Genomic DNA, 27,948 nt, shown 5'->3' on the forward strand with positions numbered 1-27,948 from the left:
AGAACATTGTGAATTTAAGTTAAGGGTATTTGATTGCCTGTTGTACTATTTTAGCAAAGTTTCTGTAGGTTTGAAATCTTTACAATGAAAAGTTGGGAAAAAAATATGAAGCGACTGAAATCCCAGTTACAGGTTTTCCCTTGTTGCAATTAACTTGCTTGGGCCTTCTTTAAATGTCAGTGAAGCAGGACTGCCTTATGGAAGCCATGCTTGGGGAATAAAGGAAGGGTCTGGGCTTCTTGCTGACATTCAGGTGGGGGCTTAGATGAATTTGGGAAATAAAGGTAGGACCCATGCCCCTGAGGCTGGAGAAATTGTGGCCCAGCAGAGCATACAAGTCACCACCTGTCACAGAGATTTTTGGTTGATTTGTTTGTTTTGCTTAAGTTTTGAGGCCCTGGCTAGATCAGTCAGTACCTCTTCTTGAGGAGTTAATTAAGGTCACACCTTAACCACTTCCTTTGCTGGGCTCTCTGGGGCCACTATGCATCTGCTCAGGACCAGGTACTAGTTAAATAACTAGGGGGACAGAGCCTGATTGTATCTAACAGAGGAGAAGTAACTCCATGAAAGGAAATTGGGTGCTCTAGGAAGGGGGATTGCATGCCTGTCAGCCAAAAGCCAGTAAAATAGATAAAATAAGAGAGGGAGGAAAAAGAGAGGTAGAAAGAAAAATCTTGCTGATGTATTCCAAAAAGTAAAGATAAACCATTCCCTCCTCCAGGCAACATCCCAGGCTGGTTAATAAGATCTCTCATCCTCAGGACGACTGACGTTTGGGACCAAATCGCTATTTGTTGTGGGAATTTTCTTGTACATTGTACAACGTAGCATCTCCCCTGCAAGTTACAACAATCAAAATGTCCCCAGACATTGCCAAGTGTCCTCTGGGAAGCAAAATCGCCCTTAACTGAGAACCACTGAATTAAACCTTGATGACAGGAGGGGTGAGAATCTCTTTACAAAGACTCCATTCTAAATCCTGGCCCATCCCTTGATTTGTGGGGAAATTTTTGAAAAAACTTAGGGCACCTGAAAAAAATTAAAACAGCAAAATAAACATTCTATTTGATGCCATGCAATTTATTTGTTCTTCAGTCCTGCTTCAGGCTGGACCCTTCTTCCCACCTATAAAGTTGTTTTGAAGTAAAAAAAAATCTATTGAGCTGCGTGAGGAAAGTTGTAATCAGCAGGGATTTTTCCCCCTTCCCAAAGATTCCGATTTTTCTGTGTAAGTTCTATTTGTTCTTTGTGTAGGAGCTCAGTAATAAAGAACTTCATTTTCTACCCTCGATGGCCATTTTGAATGTAGCTGGATATTCCTCACTGGAGTGTGTTTGTGGATGAGACCTCCCTAGTTTGTCCTACAGCAGACATTGACTTATTTAATCCTCACACCAACCCTATTCCTTATTCCTGTTTTCCTGAAAAGGAAACCCAGTATCTGAGAGGTCAAGTCACTTATTCAAGGTCACAGAGACAGAAAGTGGGAAAACTCAGCGCCCTCCAATCCTTGATACCTTTCCCTACCCTTATCTATTCCAGGGGTCAGCAAACTACAGCCTGTGGCTGGCTTTTGTATATTACAGTTTTATTGGGTCACAGTCACACCCATGTGCTTATTATGGTTTATGGATGTTTTCCTGTTATAACAGCAGAGTTTAGTAGCTGTTTCAGAGGCTGAACATCCTGCACAGCCTGGAATGTTTACTATTTGGCCCTTTTGAGAAAAAGTTTATCTTTTAACTCTTTGCTGGGATGCATTCCTTGGTCTCCTTAAGCCTGGGAGGCTGTCATATAAGGATGCACAGGTTGAACACTGCACAACTCTGTAGAGATACACTATTTGCATTTTAGTCAATGTGAATGGAGTCTCTCTTTAAGTAGTCAGTGGAAAAAAAGGTGTGTCTAAGTCACATAAACTGACAAATTAATGAAGAATTGCTACACATCAGCACTGTGCTAAGCATTTTGCATTATCAGTTTTGTTTACTCTTCCAATAACCCAGTGAGATGGCTACTAAAAAACTCCCTTTATGGAAGGAGAGATGGAGGCATAGATGAAGTTGTTCAAGGTTACACAGTTGGTTAGTGGTCAGAACCAGAATGAGACCCTGGTCTTCCTGCATTTAAAACTAGGTTTCGGGCCAGGTGTGGTGACTCACGCCTGTAATCCCAGCACTTTGAGAGGGCAAGATGGGAGGATCAGTTAAGGCCAGGAGTTTAAGACCAACCTTGGCAACATAGTGAGAACTTCCTCTCTACAAAAAACAAAACAATTACCTGGACATGGTGGCATGCACCTGTAGCCCTTGCTACTCAGGAGGCTGAGGCAGGAGGATCACTTAAACCTGAGAGTTTGAGGTTATGATGAGCTATGATTGCACCATTGCACTCCAGCCTGGGCAACAGCATAAGACCCTGTCCCTAAAAACAAAACAAAATGAAATACAAAAACAAAAACAAGACCAAAAACCTGAGTCCTCAGCCGTTAAGCCTCCCTGAAAATTCAGTTTTCCCATCCTTTGGGCTGGAAGGAAGGACAATATTATTTCACTATTTTGTTTTTTAAATCCTCCCTGTTTTTAAAGGTGGGTTTGCTGAGAAGGAAGATGAATATAAAGAGGATCGTGGAAGAAACACAGTGAGGATGAATGGTTCCAGCTAATAAAGACCAGAGTGGCTGGGCGTGGTGGCTCACACCTGTAACCCCAGCACTTTGGGAGGCTGAGGTGGACAGATCACTAGAGGTCAGGAGTTAGAGACCGGCTTGGCCAACATGGTGAAACCTTGTCTCTACTAAAAATAAAAAATTTAGCTGGGTGTGGTGGTGCATGCCTGTAATCTTAGCTACTTGGGAGGCTGAGGCAGGAGAATCGCTTGAACCTGGGAGGCAGGGGTTGCAGTGAGCCAAGATCGCACCACTACACTCCAGCCTGGGCGACAGAGCGAGACACCATCTGAAAAACCAAACCAGAATGATAGATAGTAGAGGACTAGGAGGGGACGTGGGGGAAGGGGTGAGGGAAGGGGAAACTGATATCCAAGAAAGAACCCACAAGCTGCTAAAGGACTGTATTATTTTTTCTTGTGTGAGGTGCAATGTAACCTTCTCCCTCTCTTCTGTGAACTCTTCAGTAAAATCCCCATTATGCACTGGCACCTGTGGAGTGGGAACTGCGCTTTGAGGGGCTTGATGAGCTGGCCCCAAGGTGGGTGGGGGGAGCAGAGGTGGACAAGGGACAGATTCAGGAGAAAAAAATGTGGAGTTGGAATCCCCTCTCCATGCGCCGCCCCTGCGTGACCCCAGGAAAGTCACCTCTTCTGCACCTCAAGGCTCCCACTTGGCATCTGCCTGGTCTTCATGACGCTGCGGCCAGGATGCTAAGAGGCCCGCTTCGTTCACAGGGTTTTGTGAACCAAACAAGCCAAAGAAATGTCACTATTACTCTTACTATACCAGAAGTACCTGTAGTTTATACACATTGAATCAATTATGAGCTATGCGTCAAAAATGTAACTTGAGTGAGATTACAAAAATGTTCCCCCCAAAATGCCTTAAGGGCCCAGTAACACTCACTGACCCCCATGGTCAGCAAAGGTAGCGATGCAGCGATATAACAGTAGGTGGCGCTAGATGCCATAGCTTTCAATCAAATCCTGGTTTCTTTCAATCTTTCTCTGCCTCCCTCCTCTCTCATTTGATTGAAATGGAAATTGGCTGCCAGCATCAATGAGCCCCCAGCAGCCCTGGGACTGAGCTGGCGTGCCAGCAGCCAATGTGTTATCCACCCAGTTAATTTAAAAAAAATAATCAAATACATTAATCTCATAAGCTCTTTTGAAAGACTAAGTATGAGGGGCCAGCAGTCCAGCTGTCGGGCCCTGGAAGCCAATGGGAATCTGTATGATGGGCTAGGGGCTGCTGTTCAAAGTCCTGGAGGAGCTTCAGGAAACAGGAGCCCCGGGATGTGACAATCCCTCTATTCTGCACCATGAACCTTGCAAATGGCGTGTCTGGAAATGCACAAGGCTTGAGATGGCAAATGGGCTCCAATCTGAGTGCCAGCTTCAATCTACCCATGAGTAGTCTTTCTGTCTGGAGTGCCCTCCAGTCCAATCTTAACAGAAGAAATATCTGTGATTGATTAGCAATGTCTGCCATGGACCCGGGAAGGAACAGCAACATCAATGATGCCTCATTGCCATCCTGCAGGGGGTGTTTAGCTGCCTTTTCTCACTGAATCTTCATAACCACTCCGAAAGCTGGTAGTGTGATTATTATTATCCCTATTTTCTGGCTAAGAGACTTAAGACCTGGAGAAGTTAAATAACTTGCCGGAGGTCACCCAGTGAGCGAGTGAGGACTAGAACCAGAAGTTCGAACGTATCCAGTTGGCTGGAGGGCTCCCTTTATTGCATATTACACCACAATTTACTTCCTTTCCGGAAATGAAAAAATTTATTTGGCAATTCATCCTGGATAAATGAAACAAAGAGCGGCCTAGGAAAGTATCCTTTCACATTGCCGATGTCCTGATAAGAAGAATGTGTGTTGGTGGTTAAGCCCCTATGTGGCTTCCATCCATTTTCTGTCTCCCTGGAAGAAGATAAAGTTGACATCTCTGCAACAATCAAGCGAACCCCCTGAAGGTTCAAAGAAACCCGGCCTCCCATTGGCTAATAACTTTTAACTTCATTTTTTTAACGTGAAGAGCAGAAGCAGAGCGGAGCTTAAGCCACTGATGAAAGAGAAATGAGCCAAGATTCAGGAGAGCTGGTCGGGGCTTGACTCTTGGGCTGAGCTTTAGTGTGACACCAGGGATGCCGGGATATGAATTCTACGATGCTGTCCCCTGGATGCCATCTGATGCCAATTTATATGGATTACCTGCTGAGGCTCAGTGAGGGGCAAGAGCAGCTCACATATTTCTTAAATATCTATTAGGAGTTAGAAAATGTCTGAGGATATGGTGCTGAACTAGGGACCATCCCATCCTCAGGGATCTGGTGGTCTCATAGGAGAGGCTTAACTAGGCTGTAGGGAAGTGCAGGCACCAGACACAGCGGGGGCTGGAAGGGCTGCTGGCAGTGATTCAGATTGTGCTGAATGCAAAATGTAGGGGGAAGGGTGAGTCCGGGCTCAGAACATGATACCCCAAAACACGGTGCCTTGGCATGCTAAGTATTTTTGGATTCTTTTGGAAAGAGATGGGGAGGGTCTCAGAAACAAGGTCTGTCTGACTTTCTACGTCTCCTCTTTCTCCCCGGAGAAGGTCATAGAAACGGGAATTTCTCACCCCCAAGGTGGCTCATAGAAACTAGAACTTCACTCTCCCAAAGCAAGCCGTAAAACCTAGAAATGCTCCTCTCTGGTCTCCTCCCTTCCACCCTGCTGGTTCTATGTGACATGTTTCTGGTCCCATACCTGACAGACACAGAAAATCCAAACACACAGACCTTCCTAAGCGAACCTCCCCTAAGTTTATTACCTTTAGATCACACCCCTTTTTGTCCAGTCATGTTTCTCTACCACTATCCACGCTTCTCATCAGACTTAGCATAAAAACACACAGTTTTCCTGGGCCTTTGGTTCTCCTTTTCTGAAGGCTGCCATGTTATGTAAAACTTTGGCTAAAAAAATAATTTTGGCTAGGCGCGGTGGTTCGTGCCTGTAATCCTAGCACTTTGGGAGGCCGAGGCAGGCAGATCACTTGAGGCCAGCCTGGCTAACATGGTGAAACCCCATCTCTACTGAAAAAAAAAAAATACAAATATTAGCCGGGTGTAGTGGCATGCACCTGTAGTCCTAGCTACTTGGGAGGCTGAGGCAGGAGAATCTCTTGAACCCAGGAGGCAGAGGCTGCAGTAAGCCAAGATCACGCCACTGCACTCCAGCCTGGGCGAAAGAATGAGACTGCATCTAAAAAAAAAATTGTTATGCTTTTCTCTTATTAATATGTCTTTTGTTATGGGAATGTCATCCAAGACCCTTGTGATGGGTGAGGTAAAGGATTTTACTTTTTCTGCCCTATAGGTGTTTCAGACAGAAGGAATCAGAAGGAGCTGGAATGGTTGGAATGCAGACTATGGGGTGTGTGTGTGTGTGTGTCTATTGGGGTGTGGTGATGAAGGTTTTTCTGACGTCACCAGGCAGGAGAGAACATTCCTGAAGCTGGTAATGCTGTTGAGAAGCCATTTCAGCAAAATCAGCTTGGGGTAAGGGCCCAGTGAAGGACTGAAGAGGAAGCATTGAGTTTTCTGTTATTCCATCATTTTTTATTACTTTAGTTTTTTTAAGCAATTAGTATTTTCAGATGGTTTAAAAAAACATATCAAAAGGTATGTCACGTTTTAAAATGTATTACTTCTACCTGTCCTCAAACCATTTATTTCCCTCCCTGGAAATGACTAGTGTTATCAAGTTCTTGTGTATCCTTCCAGAGAGATTTGGAAACACACACACACTCACCTACACACACACACTCTTACACACACACATTCTTTCCAACACTAGCATCTACATTTCACACAAATACACATAGCAGCATTGTTTGCCCCCTGATTTCCCCCCACATAACAATGTATCTTGGAGAGTGTCGGGGTGTTGAGTATTGAGGGACCGGAAGGAGGCTGGAGGAGGTTGATGCCAAGCTCTTGAGTCTTTGGAGCTGAATCTGGGAATGAGAGTAGTGGCTAAGAGGTTGTCATTAATGCATGGATTGGAGCTCTGAGAAGAGGATGGAATTGGAAGTTAAGGTAAGGAGTTTTGAATTAACTGTCAGAGAGGGAGGTGGGGAAAGGGGGCAGAGAGAGAGAAAGAGTGACAGAGGGAGACACAGAGACAGAGGCAGACAGACAGAGACAGAAAGAGACAGCGATGGCCATGGAGGGAGGAGGGGAGAAGAGGATGCTAAGACTATGAAGATTAGAAGGCCAAAGACTGACACAGGGGGAAACTGTCGAGAAACAGAGAGGACCAAGAAGCTACAGAAGAGGCTGCCTGTTTCTGTAAATAAAGTTTTATTAGAACACAAGAAAATGGATATTGAGTGAAATCCCAGTTTTCTTATGTTTGCAAAATCCCAAACCATTTATCTTTTTGCATTTCTTAATTATTTGTTGGTGTGAGGGCTGGAGCACATTTTGGTGACAATAAAGTTGTCATTCATGAAGGGCTTGCTGCTGCCTGGTGGCCGCAATACCTGCTCTTCCTCACTGCAGGGGAGACCTTCAGTAGATAGCCACATAACTCCCCAAGGTGTTACTGAAGTTATTTTTGGTCGTTACAACTTGCTGGGGGTGCGTCTAGTAAGTAGATGCCAGTGAGGCTGCTAAACATCCTACAATGTACAGGACGGTCCTTCCTCCCCCACAAAGCTGTATCAGATCCAAATTGTCAAGAGTGCTGAGGTTGGGCAACACTATTGCCAAGGCAAGCGCTGTGTTTTTATTTCTCCTGGAGATCCCGGGGCACCCAGCACCTAGGTTGGTGATGATCAGAATCTAGGTTTTGCTTTCCCCACACCGGAGTCTGTGGTAGGCAGCCTCTAAGACACCCCCCATGATCCCCGCCTCCTGGTACTCACACCCTTGTGTAATCCCCTCCCTCCGAGGTTGGGCTGAACCCCGTGACTCACTTCTGATGACTAGAATATGGCAAAAGTGATGCAATGTCACTTCTGAGATTAGGTTTCAGGATAAACATGGCTTCTGTCTTGGGTACCTGCTCTTGATCTGGGGGAAAACCAGCTTCCAAAGTGTGAGCTTCTCTTTGGGAGACATCCGCATAGCAAGAAACTTACTGGCTTGGTGCAAATGTAATTGCAGTTCTTGTTATACTTTTAAATGGCAGAAACCACAATTGCGTTTGCGTCAACCTAATATACCCCGAGCCTACAGCCAGAAAGCACCTGATGCCTGCCAATAGCCAAGTGTGTGAGCTAAGAAATGAGCCCCTCCCTGTTGAGTCTTGAAATAACTGTAGGCCCAGCTGCCAACTTCGTTGCGGCCTCAGGAGACCCCGAACCAGAGGCCCCAGCTAAGCCATGCCTGGATTCCTGACCCACAGAGATTGTGAGATAATCAACGTTTGTTGCCCCAAGCTGCTAAAGTTTAGAATAATTTGTCACATAGAAATATGTAACTGAAATACAGCTATAGAGGAATAAACTCCCCACAAGTAACAGTTGATGATTTGGGTTACATAAACTCATTTACTTTCTCTTTAGGGGCTAGTCACAAAATTAATAGTACTTCTTTGACTATATCAGTCTCCCCTATTGGCAAGAAAAATGTGTTGGTCTGTTTCAGGGTGTGAGTCATTACCTGGTTCCCATGTGCATTTAAAAAACCTTTTTATTTTTAATAAAATAAAACTTAGAAAACCTTTTTATTTTTAATTTAATTTTTTTGTCTCTGGCCTGGGCATGACTTGGTTGTAAACAAGATAATTCCATAACTGAACTACCACAGGAGACAGTCGATTGTAGTATTGAAAAGCGCAGACTTCAGAATCAGACTTGGTTTTAAATCCCAGCTCTGCCATTTGCTAACTTAGTTTGGGCAAGAACCATAAGAAATATACCTTCTGAAATGCCCATTTTATAGGTAAAAAAAACACTACCAAGGCATGGAGGGGCAGAGTGACTGCACATAACTGCAGAGTCAGGAAGCGAACCCGTGGTGATCATTAAGTAAACAAACTTCCGGGTCGTTTGCAAGGTAAGCAAGTAGAAGAATGATCTGGGGCTTTCTTAATTGGTACATATTCATGCATGTGTACTTGGACAGATACAACATATTTTTAGTAATTAATTAAATTATTTTTGAGATATGGTCTTGCTGTGTCACCCAGACTGGAGTGCAGTGGCATGATCACAGCTCACTGCAGTCTCGAACTCTTGGGCTCAAGTGATCCTCCTTCCTCAGCCTCTCAAGTAGCTAGGACCACAGGAATGTGCCGCCATGCCTGGCTAATTATTATTATTATTTTTTGGTAGAGATGAATGGTCACTATGTTGTCCAGGCTGGTGTTGAACTCCTAGGCTCAAGTAACTGTCCCACCTCGGCCTCCCAAAGTGCTGGGATTACAGGTGTGAGTCACTGTGCTTGGCCAGATACATCCTCTTATAATTTTAACTTTCCCACTACACGTGGTCACCTTGCTTCCAGTGTTGTCATGCTTTACTTACATACACACAGCCACCTGCATGGGACTTTCATGCCAAGGGAAGTCAGAATATACCCCTCTATGACCCTGAATGTCCCCTGGGTGTTCTCTGCTGACTCCACTGGCATCGTGGTGACTGTTCCGGCACCTCTCATGACGAGAAGTTATTTGTCCTCAGCTGTCCTTAAAGTGGTATTTCCGGCGAGCGTGTTCTGAACATTGAATGCTGTAAAGACTCATTGCTGATGAAGGAGCTTTACAAACATGAAACCAAAATGCAACTGTGATGCCTCTCACCATCTCTCAGTCCCTGGTGGAAGTATAGAAACCCTGGTGTATTGCCTCCTCTGGTGCTCTGGCTTGAGCCTGAGAATCAATGGGGGTAGGTAGGTAAGTGGGTGAGGCTGGAGCATCAAGACGGGGCCTATATTCATGAAGCACAAAGAAAACCAAGCGGCTCCAATTTAACATCTTTTTATTTTATTTTAAATTTTTGCTATATTCAGCTTACCTTTTTATTATGTTTTGTATTCATATTTTAAAGATATTCAAAACCACGGATTTAAGCAGCTATTCCTCTTACATTGTAAATTCTGTGTTTTCTCTTTCCTCCTCTGGGTTCTGGCACTGCGATGTTTGCAAGAGTGTGACCTTGTCACACTGTGTTTTTGGTTTCAGGCCCAATGCCAAATCAAGAGTGGCTCCTTGGCAGTTACTTGTTCAGTGAGTGGATGAAGGCATGAAAGTAAAACTTCAATATGTGCTGATTTTTCAACTTTTAGATGACGCAGAGACAAAGCCTGGGAAACTGAATTATGGGTATGGAATGAGAATGCTACTGATCTTGACAATGTAAAAATAGTAGTAAAGATACAAGGAGAGCTGATGAGATGCTCGTCTCCTCTACAAGGTAAGGAGTCAAAGATACTCTGTACGGTGAATCAAGTAAGAAGTGCAAATCTGTCATCTGTATTTTTAAATTACAGAATTAACCAGTAGGGGAGCTAAAGGTAAGGCTACTTTTGGAGGGATGGGAGTCAGGGGTGGGGAGTGGTGTGGGGATGCAAGGAACTAGGTCCTCATCTTTCACAGCAGAAGATTATTCAGGTCTTAAATGCATAAACTAAGAAATACCTGTTAGACTTCATAATTTAGAGGCACAGGTCATTGGAAGAAATAGCACAAAGCGTTAGACATGGCTGCCCCGAGGGGTGGCACCAAGGATGAGAAGAGGGAAATAGCACAAAGCGTTAGACATGGCTGCCCCGAGGGGTGGCACCAAGGATGAGAAGAGGGAAATAGCACAAAGCGTTAGACATGGCTGCCCCCAGGGGTGGCACCAAGGATGAGAAGAGGGAAATAGCACAAAGCGTTAGACATGGCTGCCCCGAGGGGTGGCACCAAGGATGAGAAGAGGGAAATAGCACAAAGCGTTAGACATGGCTGCCCCGAGGGGTGGCACCAAGGATGAGAAGAGGGAAATAGCACAAAGCGTTAGACATGGCTGCCCCCAGGGGTGGCACCAAGGATGAGAAGAGGGAAATAGCACAAAGCGTTAGACATGGCTGCCCCCAGGGGTGGCACCAAGGATGAGAAGAGGGAAATAGCACAAAGCGTTAGACATGGCTGCCCCGAGGGGTGGCACCAAGGATGAGAAGAGGGAAATAGCACAAAGCGTTAGACATGGCTGCCCCCAGGGGTGGCACCAAGGATGAGAAGAGGGCAGGGAAGAGGGACTCCTGCTTTACAGTAAAAGATTTTTGATGATATTTGTTTCTTTAAAAAATCTGTGTACGTTTTACATTAATTTTCTAAAAACTTAGTTTGAGAGCCCTAGTTGGAGTTAAAATACAGAGCCCTGCTTTGCTCCTGTGAAAATCAACAAGAACAACAAGCCTTGTAATATCCACGCTCATTTCAGAGTCAAGACAAAATTAATTTGGAAAAGAAAATACAGCCGGGGAGCAGAGTTAGCAACCTCAGGAAATTCAGGGAAATGTAATTGAGTAAGAATTATCTCCTTAATTACTTCTGACCAAATCAGTAACAACGCTGGATGAGAAACCACAGTTGCCACCAATGAGGATCAAGTCGCTGAGAAACTAATTGGGGTTCAGGCTTGTTTGAAAAGCAAACCACCTTCCTCCTCATTGTTAGCAAACACGGTTCCTGGGGGTGTGCTCAGAGACAGAAGAGTGCAGTTTACATCCTGGGGTGGAGAAATGAGCTGAACTTGCTTATTATTTCCAAACGTGAAAGCCTGAAGAAAGGAGCCCCTTTCTCTAAAGAGGTGCAAGCATGGATGCCCTTGATGATGTCAGATGCTCATTTTCATGCTTTCCTGGGGCTAACCAAAGACCCAAGCGGGTTCGTCATGCAAATTAGAAGGAGGTGAACCAAACGCCACAAAGGTAGGTGAGGGAGCATTTTTGTTTGCCAAGCACTGGCTTTTTGTGGGAACTGCAAAGATTTCTTTCAAACCCTCTCCATATGCCTTTGGGGAGGGAGTGGTGAGGATCTTTGTCTCTATAAGGGGCTCTGCTGGGCACAACCTTCTAGATCGCTCATGGTTTAGGATCAGTGTTAAGATCTTATCTAGAGCTGAGATTCAAGAGTGACCTATCTGCCTAACCCCGGACAGACCTAAGTGTCCTCCTCCCTGTTGGGGTCTCTTGGCAACTGACGAGGACCTTCTCAAGTCCCTCTCATACTTGGTGCCTTGCTCCTTGCTTTTCTGACCTGTGGACTTGTCAATAAATCATCCTCACTGTGCAGATATTTCTCCATTCAAAAGTCTTCCTGAGCCCCTCTGGGTCCCAGCTCAGAACTAGGAAACACACACCTGCCCCAAAACTTCCTCCCAGAGTCTCATTGGTGGTGGTGGTAGAGGGGAGTAGGCAGACAAGCAGTTAGGATACCATTAAGCAGTTATGATGTAGCTGTGGTGGGAGCGAGGGAGCTGGGAGTGTGAGTGCACAACTGACCCAGCAAGGGTAGGGGGACAGTCAGAAGGATAAACGAAATGACTTTTTTTGGGAGACAGAATCTCACTCTGTCACCAAGGCTGGAGTGCAGTGGCGTGATCTCAGCTCACTGCAACCTCAGCCTCACAGATTTAAGTGATTCTCCTGCCTCAGCCTCCAGAGTAGCTGGGATTACAGACATATGCAACCATGCCCAGCTAACTTTTTTATATTTTTAGTAGAGACGGAGTTTCACCATATTGGCCGGGCTGTGCTCGAACTCCTGACCTCAAGTGATCTGCCTGCTCAGCATCCTAAAGTACTGGGATTATAGGCATAAGCCACCACGTCTGGCCTAAAGGAAATTACTTCTAAGTCTGAGCAGAGTTCTGAAGGATGAGGAATGATTAGTATGTGAGGTGATGGATATGTTGATAGGCTTGACTCAATCATCCCACAGTGTATACATACATCAAAACATCACGTCGTATGCCATAAATATATACAATTTTTCATTTTTCAATTTAAAAAACAAAAGGAAGGAGGAAGATGTGCCAGGCAGAAGGGACAGCATGTGCGAAGATCGGCATGGAGATGAGTAAGAACTTGAGAGTGAAGGTGGCTCAGTCCAGCTGGAGCATACCAATAGGGTTGGTAGAGGGGAGAGTGAGGAACGAGGGAGCTATAGGAAGGGCCAAATCATAAACACGACAACAGCTGGAATCTGGGATTTTATGCTCAGCACAGGGGCTGAGGGGTTTGAGCGTGGCTGCTGGGACTCTTCCCAGGCCACTGTGGTTGGGAGGGGGACACCAGTTTGCAGCTAGGTGATTAAAGCCCAGTGTTACGCTCTTAGACTCTAAGCTCAGGAAATTTGCAGACTGACAGCTGGACTGTACTAGTCTCCTCCTAGGCATAGACACACCAATAAACTCCCAGGGAGCCTTCCTCTCTCGCCTTCAATCCCTGTGGCTTCAGAGGTGAACTCGGGATGCAGGCCCAGCCAATCAGAATATTCCACTTCCCTGGCCGCAGGGAGGATCTTCTTTTTTTGTGAGTCTGAGGCCCAAAGAAGGGCCAAGGTATTTAGTCCCAGGACATTCGCTGCTGCTATTGGGAAAGAGATCTCTTTCTGCTGGGGTTGCTCCCATGGAAGAATGTCAGCCTAGAGCTTTGGAGACTATCTTGGCCATCAACTTGGTAAAGCCTACCTGAGAATGAAGGAAACACAGAAGAAAGAAGAGTTTGTATCTGGAGATAATGTTTGAACACTTGGAACTCATTATTCCTAAAGCTGGGTTTACTTATGGACTTTTTGTTTACCTTAGATAATTAGTTTTCTCTTTTGCTTAGGCCACATTGAATTGGGGTTTTCTATCATTTGCAACTGGCAGGATCTTCATTTGACCATAATTTTGTTAGCATATGGCAAATATTTTTGTCAAGACAACCCCAAACTACACCCCTGGAGGGTTACACTAGTTCCCTGGAGCTAAACCAAAATTTTAAAATTCATTTTAAAATTATCAGAGATCATCAGCATTGAGAGATTATCCAGCACGACACCTCCATCACATGACGGACACGCTGGCTGCCATTTACCTACTGTCTTACTAAGGGCATACTATGTGCTACCTGCTTAGTTTTATACATATTAATTCCATTTACCCTTGCAATATATTCTGTGGGATAGGACTGCTATTATCTCCATTTTACTGATGAGAAAGCTGAGGTACAGAGAGGTTAATTTCCAGAGTTACATGACAGAGTGAGGAACAGAGTTGGAGTCCAAATGCAAACTGCACTTTGGCTCCAAAGCTTGTATTCTCTCTGCTTCACCAACAGATGTGCCATCTAAGACTCAGGGAAGCTGGAGAATTTTCCTAAGTTTACACAGCAAAGGAATGGGAAGACTCAGGAAAAGAATACACCGATCCTCTCCTCCTAACATGTCACCCAGCAGGTGCAAAAACTCAAAGGTCAGGGTATGGAATTTGGAGTCATACAGACCTGAGTTCACTAGCCAGGGTCTTTGGCAGGTAAGATTACTCTCTGAGCCTCAGTTTCCTTGTGTGCAAGGTAAGAATAATCACAGAACCTACTTCATAGGCTTGTGATGGAATCAACGAGCTGACGTGTGTGTCAAGTTCTCAGGACAGAGCCGGGTTTATGGGGGCTCTCAATAAATGTTAATTGTTAATGTAATTGTTACAATTAATAAGCTGTGCTGTTAATGAAGGTGTAAAATGCAGGTGATCTGCCACAGGACCACAGGCTAGTTGCTGAATTACAATGGCCATTGCTCCCACCGGTAACATAGAAGGGTTATTATCCGCCTTTTGCTCATGACACAGGGCGTTACAAGAATTAATTAGAAGCTTTATAATGTGCTGTGCACTTTGATGTTCTATGAACAGAGAAATGTGATTGTTGAATATTTATATGATGTCCATTATTGAGGATATTTTGAATTGCTTTACTGATGTTAAAATAAATCCAACCTTCCAAAGATGGATACATCTATCTGAGTCAAATAAAAGAAGACTGGGCTTTTATTATCTGCCAACACCTTAGAAAGCCACAATAACTAGACATCTGGAGATCCATGGGCTGATCTCAATGCCTGTGTCTTGAACGTAGAAAGAGATGCTGAGATTGTGGGGCTGTCTCTTCCTCTAGATCTGAGCTCCTTCGAGCTAAGATTGCATCTTGTCTTGCAGTAGATCCCCAGCCTTGAGTACAGGCTTTGACATGTGGCAAGTGCTGGGTAAATGCTTGATGAAGGAAAGGATGATGGATGGATGGACAGATGGATGGACAGCTGGATGGATGAATGGAATTCTGAACCTCTTGGTGATAGAGATTAGGTGGGTCTGGCCTCAAATACTTGTGCCAAAGTAGATGGGGAGTCACATCAGGTATTGGGAGAGAAAACCGCTCAGGCGGTGCGGCAGATTGGAAGGACATTTGGCATCATACAGACCTGAGTAACCAGCTCTGTGACCATGGACCTTGGACCAAGCCCCTCTTTCTTCATCTGAGAATGTTGATAATATCTTTGAGCCAAAAGTAACGGGAAACTCCACTCACTCTTGCTTACACATAAGGAAATTTATTACTCCATGTAAGAGGAAGTATGGCATAGGATTTAGGATTTCAGGGTTGACTTCAGAGATCTGTCATTTCACTGAGCTCTGCACAGAGTCAATTGCCCACAGAAGCAGCCTCATCCATAGCCATCTTCCCCTCGTAGTTGTAAAGTGGCTTCTGGTAGCAGCCAGGGTCAAGGCTTCTTTCCCACACTCATTGGCCCAAATGGGCTCCAGGATGCCCATCATTTGAACCAGTCACTGGCTAAGCGAATAAGATAGCTGTGACTGGCCAAGACCAGTGCTGCTCAAGCTGTGGTCCATGAACCAACCAGCAGCATCACTCAGGAGCTTATTACACCTGCAAATTCATGGACCACATTCTAACCAGGTGAATCAGAACCTCTGGTGTGGCCCAAGGAATCTCTGCTTTCAGGCATTCCTATGGCTGTTAAAGTCTGAGAACCACTGGATTAAACTCAACTGGGAGGGGAGAGACAACTACAAATTCAGGTGATAATGCCAGCTTTAGAGGGTTGCTAAGAAAACAAACAATATCACATACGTAAAAGACTATCATATAGCAGGTGCTTAATAAATTTTGGTTTCTTTCATTTCTTTCCTTTTTTAGTGATATCGAAGTATTTACTCTTCTCCATCAGTTATCCTCTGCCACCTAGTGCTAAATATCCTCATGCTGCTCTGACCTACAGAAACCAACCTGAAGGCTAATTTATACTAAGGTGGGAGTGACACATGGCATTGCTACCTTAGCAGCATCTTCACCTTGAAAATGGAGAGCATGGAGTGGACAATAGTTAATCTAAAACGATGCTTGGCAAATGGTGTAATATTAGACATGTACCAAGTTTTGTTGTGCAGAGGTATGTTTTAGTGTGGGACCATGTTAGTTCATCCTCAGATCATACCCCATAGGTAACTTCCTACCCTGGCCACACTGAAGGGACAAGTTGGCTAAGCAGGATGCCCGGTGGCAGCCATGTGAACACAGGATGTGATGTGGGAGGGCTGAGGTTAGCCAGGCTGATGGCATCACCTACATCCTTCCCTTCCCCCCGTCTTCAGAGCCCTGTTGGGGACTGTTAGGGAGAACGTAGTCCCTTGTGAGGCTTTGATCTTTGGCTCTGTGAGTTCCAGATTCCCTTTGAAGTATAATTATAATTAAAAGGAAAATCCCAAGCAGACACCAGATGAGGTCTGCACCCGACAGGCTCTGTTGGCAGAGTTTCCTAAGTCAACAGCTGGCTCCGTGTGTCAGGCTCAAAGGAAAAAAAAAGAAATTGGCCACTCATTTGAAGGAACTTTCTTCTGAATGAGCTGGAACTGAAAAGGTCCCTTAATCCCTGGAGAAAAGAGCAGATGGGAGGGTAAGGGGAATGTTGGCAGTGAGAAAAGGATTAATTAACTTGGATCCCAGGTCCCTCTTTCGACAAGATGTTGCCCATCTGGGTTCTGGGTGTATCTCCTTTTGAGCACCCCATGCACTAAGAGGGTGACCCTAGTTTGTCATCCAGGCTTCCAGAACTGATTCTTTATCCCAAGCTGGGGACATGAAGACTTCTTCTTTGGGATCTAGATAAATTGGGTCCTTTTGAATTTATGAAATATCCATACCCCACCGCCCCTCATCCTATATTTTTTTCTCAATAGTTTTTGTTGGTTTGAAAAACTTCCTTTGGCATTGCATGGCCCTAAATTACAGGTCAGTGCCATCGCTGTGTGACCCTGGGCAAGTTAGAACGTCCCCATCTGTCAATTTCCTCATCTGTAGAAAGGAGACATTCATAATATTGTCTTTCTTTTTGGAGGTCTGAGAATTACAGCTAATGAATTCGAGGCACCTCACATAGTACTTGGCATTTAGTGTGTGCTTAATAAATGTTATCTATTAAGACAATTACGGGCTCTGCCAATAAGCTCCTCAGCTCTTGAAGGCCTAAACTAAACCTTACTACAAAGAGCCGGTATGTATTAAACAATCTTAAGACTGTAAAGGGATCCTCAAGACAGATTATCTAATTGTAAAATACTGGTTTCACCACTTACTAATGTCCATGACCACTTTTATCAGTAAAAAGGAAACGTGAGCAATTTTATTTTATTTTTAAAGAAATGGAGTCTTGCTCTACCGTCCAGGCTGGAGAGCAGTGGTACCGTCATGGTACCGTCATGGCTCACTGCAGCTGGGAACTCCTGGGCTCAAGTGATCCTCCCACCTCAGCATCTTGAGTAGCTAGGACCACAGGCACACACCACCAGGTCTGGTTAATTTTTAAAATTTTTTTTAGTGACAAGGTCTTGCTATATTGCCTAGGCTGGTCTTGAACTCTTAAACTCAAGTGATCCTCCTGCCTTGGCCTCTCAAAGTGCCGGGATTACAGGCACGAGCCACCGTGCCTGGCCGGTGGTCCCTTTCAATGGGACTCAATAGGACTCACTGTGTCATTATGACCCTCTTTTTTCTTGGAGAGGGCCCACACTGAAGTCCTTGGTGTAATACTGGGTCGCCGTTCCACTGCTGTATCCATAACCCATTCCCCTGCTGTGGGGCTGGCTTTCTGGCTGGTCTCCTAGGTTCACTCTCACTTCTACACAATCTGGAGTGGGTTGAATAGTGTCCCTCTGAAACTCACATCCACCCAGAATAGGACCTTATATGTTACCTTTGAAGATGCAATTAGTCAAGATAAAGTCATACTAAGTTAGACCCTAAGTCCAATGGCTGGTGTCTTCACAAGAAAAGGAGAGGATGAGGCCAGGTGCGGTGGCTCATGCCTGTAATCCTAGCACTTTAGGAGGCTGAGGCAGGTGAATCACTTGAGGTCAAGAGTTCTAGACCAGCCTGGCCAACATGGTAAGACCCTGTCTCTACTAAAAATACAAAAATTAGCCAGGTGAGGTGGTAGGCGCCTGTAATTCCAGCTAACTGGGAGGCTGAGGCAGGAGAATTGCTTGAACCTAGGAGGCAAAGGTTGCAGTGAGCTGAGATCGCACCACTGCACTCCAGCCTGGGCGACAGACTGAGACTCTGTCTCAAAAAAAGAAAAAATAAAGAAAAGGAGAGGACACATGATGGAGGAGAATGCCATGTGAAGATGGAAGCAGAGACTGGAGTGACGAGGCTACAGGCCAAGAAACACCAAGGATTGCAGGAGCCACCGGAAGCTGGGAGAGAGGCATGGAACGTGCCAGAAGGAACCAACCCTGCTGACATCTTGGATTTGGACTTCTTACCTCCTGAACGGTGAGAGAATAAATGTCTGTCGTTTTGAGCCACCCATTTGTGATCATTGGTTATAGCAGCCCTAAAAACTAATGTGCCATCTTTCCATAGAGTGAAGTTTACTACCATGCTAATATGGTTCGGGTCTTTGTCTCTGCCCAAATTTCGTGTCCAATTGTAATCCTCAGTGTTGGAAGGTCCTAGTGGGAGGTGATTGGTTGATCGGGGGTGGATTTCCCCTTTGGTGCTGTTCTCGTGATAGTGAGTTACTTCAAGATCTGATTGTTTAAAAGTATGTGGCTCCTCCCCCCACCTCTCTTCCCCCTTTGGTAAGATGGGCCTGCTTCCCCTTTGCCTTCCACCATGGTTGTAAGTTTCCTGAGGCCTCTCCAGAAGCCAGCATCATGCTTCCTGTCCAGCCTGTGAGCCAGTTAAACTTCTCTTCTTTATAAATTACCCAGTCTCAGGTATTTCTTAATAGTGGTGCAAGAATGGACTAATACACATGCTCTTTCTCAAGACCCTTCAGTGGTTTCTACTGACCACAAAGCAAAGCCTCAATTCTTTGGGGTATTCTATAGAGTTGTTCATGACTTTGCATCTGTTGGTTGCACCTCTGCCCACACACACTCTTTTCTGCAGTCACTCTGAATACTTCTGACACACATGGAGCTCCTGGAAGCACATTATACCTTCTGCAGGCAATGCTGTTTCTCTCCTCTCTCACTTGGAAAACTACTCGTCCTTCAAGTCCCAACTTAAATATCATCACCGTGATGAAGCCTTCCTAAGCACCCCCTTCTTCAGTCCTCCCTCCACTGGTGAAGTTAGTCATCCTTCTCTGTGTTTCCATAGCTTTTTTTTTTTCTCCAAGATGTCTTGGAACACTGAGCTCATGCACTAAAGTTACTTGTTTTATGCATCTGCCCCTATTTAGGTAGGGATCTGATCCCGAGATCAGCGCTGGCCTTGTCTTTGTAAGGGATCAAGGAGTGTTTGTCGCTTGACTAAATGAAAGTTGGAGGAAAATGATGTAATTTAACAGGAGATGCAACAGCTGGAAGGTGGCAGGGACAAAAAGAACATGAAGGACAAAGGTATTCAATTTTCCCATTCAGTCTTGGGGAGACCAGTTGCTCATGTGGTCGTGCATGCCATGCCTTGGTCACTCATGAGACTTTCTGTTTTCTGTGCATCCAGGGGGGTATTCATTCTGGGAGTAACTAGAAAGTGCAACTGTGCTTTTGGGGGATGTCTGGGGATCAGTGGGAGGTCTCCTTGGGCTTTGCAGGAGGCATGATGTATGTCCCTTCCTGGACACTACCACATGGTGGGTGGACGCTAAGTGTGTAGATCCCTTGAAGCATGAAATTACCCCGTTTCCTTTGTAACAGGTAGAAGGAACTGTTGTTGTGGTGGTGTTTGTAGAGATGGGAGTCTCACTATGTTGCTCAGGCTGGTTTCAAACTCCTGGGCTCAAGTGATCCTCTTGCCTGGGCTTCTCTTTTCTTTTCTTCTTCTTCTTCTTCTTTTTCTTTTTTTTTTTTTTTGAGATGGAGTCTTGCTCTGTTGCCCAGGCTGGAGTGCAGTGGAGAGATCTTGGCTCACTGCAACTTCCACCTCATGGGTTAAAGCTATTCTCCTGCCTCAGCCTTCCGAGTAGCTGGGATTACAGGTGCCTGCTATCATGCCCAGCTAATTTTTTTTTTTGTATTTTTAGTGAAGACAGGGTTTCTCCACATTGGTCAAGCTGGTCTTCAACTCATGATGTCAGGTGATCTGCCCGCCTCTGCCTCCCAAAGTGCTGGGATTATAGGCCTGAGCCACTGCACCCAGCCTCTGGGAAAATGCTTTTAAGAAGAAAAAGGAGAGGGTTTGGGGAGACAAGAGGCAATAATGTGGATTTTAGTATCAGACAGATACAGGTTTCAAATCCTCAAGCTTCTGCTTCCTGGTGGAGTGACCTTGGACAAGTTCTTTATCTTCTCTAAGCCTCTATGTTCTCATTTCTACAATGGTGAAGGTGCTTATAACAATACCTGCTTTGCGGTACAGTTGTAACAATTAAACTTAGTGAACACAGAATGCCTGGCATGTAGCAAGCTATTGGTAAATGGGATCTGTCATTTTTTATCTAGCATGATTATTATAAGTTCCACAAATATTTTCTGGGGGCCTATTAAGGGCCTATCACAGTTCCAGCATCTTGAGACTCTAAAATACTTAAGCTGAAGATAATCAGGGCTGTTAAACACTGTTTTACAACGCCAAAGGTGGTATGTATTGAGTGCTCACTCCTGAAGGTGCTGGTTAATGTCTGATGGCTTCATTGTAGCCCTGTTGCACCAGAAGAGGTCATCTGAACTTGTGTCATTTATTAAATAAATCCTTATTTCCTTGCTCTATCCCTTCACTGAAAATGTCACACAAAAGCAGGAAGCTCCAGACTGATATTTCTTTCCTCTTGAAGCCTGTCCAGGTGTGGGCACGAGTTGCCACTTTGAAGGCTCTTTTCTAAGCCACTGGGAGATAATTCCATTTGCGAAACGTTCCCTGTGTCTTGCTCTCCAAGGGCGAGTTGATTAAGCATGTTTGTCTGCGTTTATTCCATGTACATTTCAAAAGTTGTTTACTGAAGCTACATTTGAAATATATAAACATGCTCCCTGTTTACTGCAGGTACAAATCTCCAGGATGTGCATTTGTGAGCCTAGGGCGTAGGTGGAGATGCAGACAAAATAAATACTATTCGGGAGCAGTGAAAGCAAAACAAGGAATCATTTGTGAAAGAGAGAATTATCTGCAGGAAGTATAAAATGAGAAATATGCTGTGGAACTCTTGGATGCTATTGTGAAATGCATTTTCCCCCTCCTCCTTTTGAAAGGAAAACTTAAACCATATTTCCTGCACAGTGAAATCTTTGAAATGGCCCAAATCTCATTTTAACAAAAACACATGATTTGAGTTTGTCTAAATAGAGATTTAATGAGCTGTAAAATGTATTGTAAGTACCTGGCAACCCTCAGAACCCTTTCTTTTTTGAGACAGGATCTTGCTCTGTCACCCAGGCTGGAGTGCAGTGGTGCAATTACAACTCATGCAGCCTCAACTTCATGGGCTGAGCGATTCTCTCACCTCAAGCCTCCTAAGTAGCTGGGACCATAGGCATGTACCACCATGCCCGTCTGATTTTTTTTATTTTTTGTATTTTTGTGGTGATGGATTCTTACCATGTTGCCCTGGGTGGTTTCGAACTCCTTGGCTCAAACAATCCACCTGCTTTGGCTTCCCAAAGTGTTGGGATTACAGGTGTGAGCCACCACACCTGGCCACAAAACCATTACGTAGCACTTGCACTTCACAAACACGAGACCCAGGGTTAGGATGTTCAACTTGGTTTTGTTTACGGGGCAAAGTCCAGTGTTCTCCAAAGACATATTTTGTACAAACATGTGGTTCATGCATTGTTATGAACCAATGATGCTAGTTGAGTATCAGCTAGTATGGCTGATGGAAGCCTATGGCATTCCCTGATTGATTGATTCATTCATTCATCCTATAAATATTTATTGAGCACCACTTTGTGCTAGGCCTTATGCTATGGTATTGGGTATTGGATATAACAATGATCATAACAGTCGTTTTATTGAGTGCTTATTATGCACCCTGTGTTGGGTAAGAACTTGGCATGGAATCTCTCATTTGATCTCTACCGCAACTCTACTAGGCAAATGTTACTATTATTATCACCATTTTACAGATGAGAAAACCAGCCAGGAGTAATTCAGCCTTAATTCCAAACTCTCAAGGAAGAACCTTATTGGCCCAGCTTGGGTCAAGTGTCCACTTCTCCCCACAGCAGAGGTGAAGAGAGTGGAGCTGTGTCACATGGTTCAAAGCGGGCTACAGTCCAACAGGGGGTAGTTCTCAGAGAAACAGGGTCTCCATGAGTAGCTGCCTTCTTCCACATCTGCTGGGCTGCAGAAGGTGGATCTGGGGAAAGATGAAGTGGTGGATATCCTAGGCCAGTGATATCCTAGGTCCTGGGAGTCCACTGGGAGGTCCCACAGCATCTCCTACCTCTGAACTCCATGGGACACCCTTTGTCTCTAGAATAAATTCCCCTCTCTTGATCTCTGAAAGGGTTTATGTTACTTAATGATTGAGAGGGCCTGAGTTAGCTGGTCTTATAACTATAGATCACTGAATACTTCCAGAGCCCTGTCCTGAGTTTTGGAACCAGACTGCTGCAATAATGCATACCAAATTGCACAGGGGAGCAAAGCAGTAGAAGGCGCAGCTGTCTCGAGCACTCAGACATGCCACACAACCCACTGGTATGCTGCGGGATCCCACTGCAGAAGGCTTCCAGAAGGTGGCCACTTCAGACCAAGCATTTCTGCCACACTGTCTTCCACAATGGTTGAACTAATTTACACTCCCACCAACAGTATAAAAGTGTTCCTATTTCTCCACATCCTCTCCAGCATCTGTTGTCTCCAGATTTTTTAATGATCGCCATTCTGACTGGCATGAGATGGTATCTCAATGTAGTTTTGATTTGTATTTCTCTAATGACCAGTGATGATGAGCATTTTTTCATATGTTTGTTGGCCTCATATATATCTTCTTTTGTAAAGCGTCTGTTCATATCCTTCACCCACTTTTGAATGGGCTTGTTTTTTTCTTGTAAATTTGTTTTAGTTCTTTGTAGATTCTGGATATTAGCCCTTTGTCAGATGGGTAGACTGCAAAATTTTTTCCCATTCTGTTGGTTGCCAATTCACTCTAATGACTGTTTCTTTCGCTGTGCAGAAGCTGTGGAGTTTGATTAGATCCCATTTGTCTATTTTGGCTTTTGTTGCCAATGCTTTTGGTGTTTTGGTCATGAAGTCCTTGCTTATGCCTGTGTCCTGAATGGTTTTGCCTAGATTTTCTTCTAGGGTTTTTATGGTGTTAGGTCTTATGTTTAAGTCTTTAATCCATTTGGAGTTAATTTTAGTGTAAGGTGTCAGGAAGTGGTCTGGTTTCTGCTTTCTGCACCTGGCTAGCCAGTTTTCCCAACACCATTTATTAAACAGGGAATCCTTTCCTGATTGCTTACTTTTGTCAGGTTTGTCAAAGATTGGATGGTTGTAGATGTGTGGTGTTGCCTGCGAGGCCTCTGTTCTGTTCCATTGGTCTATATCTCTGTTTTGGTACCAGTACCATGCTGTTTTGATTACTGTAGCCTTGTAGTATAGTTTGAATTCCGGTAGTGTGATGACTCCCGCTTTGTTCTTTTTGCTTAGAATTGACTTGGCTCTGCGGGCCCTCTTTTGGTTCCATATGAAGTTTAAGGTGTTTTTTTCCAGTTCTGTGAAGAAGGTCATTCGTAGCTTGATGGGGATAGTGTTGAATCTGTAAATTACTTTGGGCAATATGGCCATTTTCACGATATTGGTTCTTCCAAACTATGAGCATGGAATGTTTCTCCATCTGTTTGTGTCCTCTCTTATTTCGTTGAGCAGTAGTTTGTAGTTCTCCTTGAAGAAGTCCTTTACGTTCTCTGTTAGTTGTATTCCCAGGTATTTTATTCTCTTTGTAGCAATTGTGAATGGCAGTTTGTTCTTGATTTGGCTCTCTTTAAGTCTGTTATTGGTGTATAGGAATGCTTGTGATTTTTGCACATTGATTTTGTGTCCTGAGACTTTGCTGAAGTTGCTTATCAGTTTCAGGAGATTTTGGGCTGAGACAATGGGGTCTTCTAAATATACAATCATGTTGTCTGCAAATAGAGACAATTTGACTTCCTCCTTTCCTAATTGAATACTCTTTATTTCTTTTTCTTGCCTGATTGCTCTGGCTAGAACTTCCAATACTATTGAATAGGAGTGGTGAGAGAGGGCATCCTTGTCTAGTGACAGATTTCAAAGGGAATGCCTCCAGTTTTTGCCCATTCAGTATGATATTGGCTGTGGGTTTGTCGTAAATAGGTTTTATTATTTTGAGGTATGTTCCATCAATACCTAGTTTATTGAGGGTTTTTAGCATAAAGGGCTGTCGAATTTTGTCAAAGGCCTTCTCTGCCTCTATTGAGATAATCATGTGGTTTTTGTCTTTGGTTCTGTTTATGTGGTGAATTATGTTTATAGACTTGCATATGTTGAACCAGCCTTGCATCCCCGGGATGAAGCCTACTTGATCACGGTGGATAAGCTTTTTGATGTGCTGTTGCAATTGGTTTGCCAGTATTTTATTGAAGATTTTTGCATCTATGTTCACCATGGATATTGGCCTGAAGTTTTCTTTTCTTGTTGAGTGTCTGCCAGGTTTTGGTATCAGGATGATGTTGGTCTCATAAAATAATTTGGGAAGGATTCCCTCTTTTTGGATTATTTGGAATAGTTTCAGAAGGAATCATACCAGCTCCTCTTTGTATGTCTGGTAGAATTTGGCTGTGAACCCATCTGGACCTGGGCTTTTTTTGGGTGGTAGGCTGTTAATTGCTGCCTCAACTTCAGCCCTTGTTATTGGTCTATTCAGGGTTTCAACTTCTTCCTGGTTTAGGCTTGGGAGGATGCAGTGTTCAGGAATTTATCCATTTCTTCCAGGTTTACTAGTTTATGTGCATAGAGTTGTTTGTAATAATCTCTGATGATGGTTTGTATTTCTGTGGAATCTGTGGTGCTATCCCCTTTATCATTTTTTATTCCAGCTATTTGACTCTTTCTCTTTTCTTTTTTATTAATCTGGCTAGTAGTCTGTCTATTTTATTGATCTTTTCGAAAAAACAGCTCCTGGATTTATTGATTTTTTGAAGGGTATTTTGTGTCTCTATCTCCTTCAGTTCTGCTCTGATCTTAGTTATTTCTTGTCTTCTGCTAGATTTTGAGTTATTTTGATCTTACTCCTCTAGCTCTTTCAATTTTGATGATAGCATGTCGATTTTAGATCTTTCCTTGCTTCTCATGTGGGCATTTATTGCTATAAATTTTCCTCTAGACACTGCTTTAAATGTGTCCCAGAGATTGTGGTATGTTGTGTCTTTGTTCTTGTTGGCTTCAAAGAACATCTTTTTTTCTGCCTTCATTTCATTGTTTATCCAGTCAACATTCAAGAGAAATTTCATATACAGCCAAACTAAGCTTCATAAGTGAAGGAGAAATAAAATCCTTTATGGACAAGCAATTACTCAGAGATTTCATCACCCTACCAGGCCTGCTTTACAAGAGCTCCTGAAAGATGCACTAAACATACAAAGTAACAACCAGTACCAGCCACTCCAAAAACATACCAAATGGTAAAGAGCATTGACACAATGAAGAAACTGCATAAACTGATGGGCAAAACAGCCAGCTAGCATCAAAATGGCAGGATCAAATTCACACATAACAATATTAACACTAAATGTAAATGGGCTAAATGCCCCAGTCAGAAGACACAGACTGGCAAATTGGATAAAAAGCCAAAACCCATCAGTGTGCTGTATCCAGGAAACCCATCTCACATGCAAGGATACACAAAGGCTCAAAATAAAGGGATGGAGGAAGATTTACCAAGCAAATGGAGAGCAAAAAAAAAAAGCAGGAGTTGCAATGCTAGTCTCTGATAAAATAGACTTTAAACCAACAAAGATCAAAAGAGACAAAGAAGGACATTATATAATGGTAAAAGGATCAATGCAACAAGAAGAGCTAATGATCCTAAATATATACGCACCCAATACAGGAACACCCAGATACATAAAGCAAGTTCTTAATGACTTACAAAGAGACTTAGACTCCCACACAATAATATTGGGAGACTTTAACACCCCACTGTCAATATTAGACAGATCAACGAGACAGAAAATTAACAAGGATATCCAGGACTTGAACTCAGACCTGGACCAAGCAAACCTAACAGACATTTACAGAACTCTCCAACCCAAATCCACAGAATATACATTCTTCTCAGCACCACATCACACCTACTCTAAAATTGACCACATAATTGGAAGTAAATCACTCCTCAGCAAATGCAAAAGAACAGAAATCATAACAAACAGTCTCTCAGACCACAGTGCAATCAAGTTAGAACTCAGAATTCAGAAACTAACTCAGAACTGCACAGCTTCATGGAAACTGAACAACTGGCTCTTGAATACGAGATGTATTTAAGCTTTGTCCTCTACATTTTGAGAGTGGCGTTATTGTACCATTACATGTACTAGTGAGATGTTAGGAGCCCTTTCCCCCTTAGGAGAGAAGTTTGATGACCTATTTATTTTATATATGAAAATATGCATCATTACAGACTAAACAGATGTACTTCCCTATGGAGAAAGTCTACTTCTTTCACGTGGCCACACACCAGGCAGGAGTCAGCGTGCTTTCCTTGATGCAGAGAAGAGAAAGGCATCTTTGTCTTCCATTTGCATTTTCCATTTAGTTTTTAAGTCCTCAGCCACACCCATTTATTTACATATGTTCTGTGGTTGCTTTCACAGTGGTAATGTGTGCAAAGCCACTAACCAAATGAATGGCAACCTTGCTCTGTGTGTGTGTGTCCGTGTGTGTGTGTGTGCATGTGTGTGTGCCTGTGTGTTGGTAATTTGTGGAAGTGATGGGAGGTGGGGAACCCTAAAGATGCCTTGGGTCTGGGGCTCAGGGGCTCAGACTCACCATGGAGCAAAATCTCCTGTTGTTTCCCACTCTACCTGCTTCTTTTCTAAGCCTGTCTAGTATGTTACAGCTTTGTGAGCACAAGTAGTGTATTTGGGAGGGGATCCTGGGAAACCCCCATAGGAGAGTGAGACAAGGAGAGGAAGATGTGTTAATGAGCAAGCAGGTGATCACTGCAGGCAGCTTGGGGCTCAACCCTGCTGGCACCACAGGGGAATAATATAGAGTTGGGGTCAGCAAACTTGTCTAGAAAGGGCCATGCCATAAATATTAGGCTTTGGTGGGTATACAGTCTCTTGTACAACTCTGCCTTTGTAGTATGAAAGCGACCATAGAACATATGTAAATAAATGGATGTGGCTGTGTTCCAACAAAACTTTATTTATAAAAACAAGTGGTGGGCCAGATTTGGCTGGTGAACTGTAGTTTGTTGACTCTTGATTTAGAAGCTGTCTCTGAGTTGTTGCATTCTGAAGGCAAGGCAACTCAGGTACTTATCTGTTATCAATTTTCTGCCATTGGTAGAGGGATGCTCCTTAAGGCATTGCCTTCTTGTCCCTTCTGAACTGCCCTAGACCACAGATGGAGAGCCACAGGTGCTACTGTGGGAAGTCATGAATGTGCATGAACATGGGAAGAGCCAAGAGGGAGGACTATTTTACAATGAGTGAAATAAGACTTAGAGAGGTCAAATGATGGTATGAGGGCACAAGGTAGGAAGTGGTCATGATCAAAACAGGGCTGATCCCTAGGCTGTTTGTACACGATGACACTAAAAGGAGGAAATTTTATGCAGTGTATTCCAATTGCATTTTAACATCTGTCTGGGAACTT

At 44.0% G+C, this 27,948-nt stretch overlaps 1 protein-coding gene and 1 long non-coding RNA gene across 3 annotated transcripts in view; one reads left to right on the top strand and one right to left on the bottom strand.

Moving 5' to 3' along the window:
• The window catches only part of LOC110569265 (uncharacterized), a 290,201-nt gene that overhangs the window by 261,405 nt on the left and 848 nt on the right, over positions 1–27,948 (top strand). The gene's annotated exons all lie outside the window — the stretch shown is intronic.
• Positions 1–27,948, bottom strand: part of CCDC60 (coiled-coil domain containing 60) — a 210,735-nt gene that overhangs the window by 130,418 nt on the left and 52,369 nt on the right. The window lies entirely within an intron of this gene.

This window comes from Aotus nancymaae, unplaced genomic scaffold, assembly GCF_030222135.1.
Source record: "Aotus nancymaae isolate 86718 unplaced genomic scaffold, 86718_ANA_hifiasm-v0.15.2.pri h1tg000021l, whole genome shotgun sequence".
In the NCBI taxonomy this organism is placed as follows: Eukaryota; Metazoa; Chordata; class Mammalia; order Primates; family Aotidae; genus Aotus; species Aotus nancymaae.